Source organism: Limulus polyphemus, unplaced genomic scaffold (genome assembly GCF_000517525.1).
Source record: "Limulus polyphemus unplaced genomic scaffold, Limulus_polyphemus-2.1.2 Scaffold8529, whole genome shotgun sequence".
Classification (NCBI taxonomy): Eukaryota; Metazoa; Arthropoda; class Merostomata; order Xiphosura; family Limulidae; genus Limulus; species Limulus polyphemus.
In genome coordinates this window covers 9,579-12,482 of record NW_013674139.1, presented here as the reverse complement: position 1 = coordinate 12,482, position 2,904 = coordinate 9,579, and positions in this window count along the sequence as shown.

The window sequence follows — 2,904 nt, the reverse complement described above, 5'->3', positions numbered from 1 at the left end:
CCGTGGTGGGCAGAGCACAGATAATCCATTGTGTAGCTTTGTGCATAACTTCAAACAAAAATTTTTCTCAAACATAATTACTGCAATGGGAAATAATTGTAAATAGATACCGAAAGCTTGCATGATTTTTTATTTTAAGTAAATATTTTTAAACGATATTTTGCTTCTTAAAAATGCCCCCCCAGTGGCACAGCGGTATGTCTGCGGACTTACAACGCTAGAAACCGGGTTTCGATACCCGTGGTTGGCAGGGCACAGATGGCTCATTGTGTAGCTTAGTACTTAACTTCAAACAAACAAACAATCTAGCTTCTTAAAAATATTCACTCTTTATAAATTTTGTTTCACAATACCCTGGAATAAACTTATGTCATAAAATACTGAAAGAAGTCAGTAATGAGCGAGGTAAGTCGTACGTCTTACTTATTAAGTAACACATAAGCAAACAAACAGATCAAAACAAAGCAGCGCAATACCATAAATAAAATATATTAAACACGCATTTATGTAATGTTCAAATTGGTACTGTCGGTTTCAAGTTTTTGGGAAGGTATACCCACGAGAGAGCCTAAGCTATTTAAAACAAAAGTATAAAACTGCATAATCATCAGAGAAATTTTGTTATCTAAAATTCAAAAGTTGCTTATAAATTATTTAAGGTCACAATAATGAAACTTACAACAAACTTCAGAATAACAAAATATCAAATGAAGGTTGATTTTACTTCGAACTTGAAGACGATAAAATAGCTGAGAATGGTGAAGTTTCTACAAATTAAAATACACTATAAAATCTCAGTTGGAGATAGAATTTACTAGGAAGCTCAATAGGTTGTAAATTCTAAGTTTGTTTGTTTTAGCGCAAAGCCACATTGGGGAACCGAACCCTGGATTTTAATGTTGTAAGTCCATAAACTTACCCCTGATCCACCGGGGGACATAAAATTTTAGATGAAGGTGATGTAAGATTTATCAGAAACTATAAAATAAATTTGTCTTGGGTGTGACGTTAAGTGAACCCAGAAGTAGGACATTCAGTCATCTGTCAGGGTACAGTGAAACAAGTAATTTCTAGCTACTGTAGACTCTTATTCAAGGCGTAGCACCCATTAGCCTTCTTTACCAGGGTTACAGTCAAAGCTCTTGGGGTCGCAAAACAGTGGATCATCTCGTCTGGTGGATGCATGGTGCAACTAAAACAACGATAGAGGATAGTTGAGCACTACAACCTGCAGCAAGAAATGACAACCTACTACGGTCTTTTGCCAAACATAATCTATGGTCTTTTACGAATCATGGAAAAACTATAACGGCATGAAAGGGGTCTCTGATAGAAATGGGGAGGACACCTTGTCCGGTAAGGAAATTCACGTGCGACAGATGACTCTTGACTGTCAGCATACTACTGTCCATACTCCGAACAAAGAGAGCAGTCAAAGTGGCAATGTGGAATGTGAGGCCTTTACACCAAATTGGAAAACTGTTTAATATCAAGTATGAGATAAATAGATTAGAGATCAGTATACTAGGTCTGTGTGAAGCACATTGGAAAAATGCTGAAACTATTATTTCAAGATCATTTATTCAGGAGGTCAGATGCACAAAAGAGAAGTTGGGTTGATTTTGGATGAAGAAACCTCAACGTGTTTGCATAGATTTGAGGCAGTATCTGATACAGGGATACTTGTTAAAATAAATGCTAAACCTTTCAGTATTGTAATAATACAAGCCTATGCACCAACAGTTGAAAAGGAGGAAGAGGACATCGATCGTTTCTATGAAATCCTTGATAAAGTGAAAAAACAATGCAAACATCAATAAGTGGTGATAGTGATGGGAGATCTAAATGCGAACATTGGTTGTGAGAGAGTGGATAATATTGTTGGACCACATGAACTTTGAGAGGAAAATGAAAGAGGAAAGAAATGGATTGATTGGTGTGTTGCAAATGATCAAGTCATTAAGAACACATAGTTTGAGCAACACCCGAGAAGAAGGCATACATCGAAAAGTCCTGGAGGTAATGTTAGAAATCAAACTGATTACATCACCATCGATAGAAGATTCAGGAATACAGTAGAACCATCAAAATCGTACCAACGAGTTGACTGTGGGAACGACCATGTTCTTGCAGTATGCATCATCAAGATAAGATTGAAGAAATTTAAGAAGCCAAAAGTGACAGAAAAGCTCAATTATACATTTCGAATGGAAAAGGATCTGATTAAAGAAAAGTCTACAGTTGCAGTTAAAAACTGTTTCAAGAAGCTGAAAATTAATGAAATATGTCAAAATTGGAATTTTTTAAATAGAAGCGCAAGCTAAAACAGCCAAGGAGGTTGTTCTATTAAAATTAAGGCAAAAGAAACAGAAAACCCGTAGATGAAAAGAAACTACAGTAGAAAAAATAAAATGTTTGGAAGAATTTGGTATAGAAGAGTTAACAACTACTATCAATGAGATTTATGAACGTGGTGAAATACCCGAGGATCTCGGTAAATCTATCTTTATTGCGCTCCCCAAAAGACCTTGTATTTCATTGATTATACCAAAGCGTTTGATAGAGTCAAGCATGTGGAGTTAATGAAATGTTGGAAGAACTGGACATTGATAGTAAATATTTGAGAATATTAAGAAACCTCTATTGGGACCAAACTGCAGCAGTGAAGATAGAAAATAAATTAAGTTATTTCATCCTAATTAAGAGAGGCGTGAGGTAAGGTTGTGTTTTATCACCTCACTTGTTTAACTTGTATAGTGAGAAAATCCTGAGGGAGATTGAGGATTTATCAGGGATGATCATTGGTGGACAGAATTTGAAGAACTTGCGTTATGCTGGTGACATAATTTTAATAGCTGATTCAGACAAAGCTGTTAGTGAGAAGAAGGATTTAAGTATAAACAG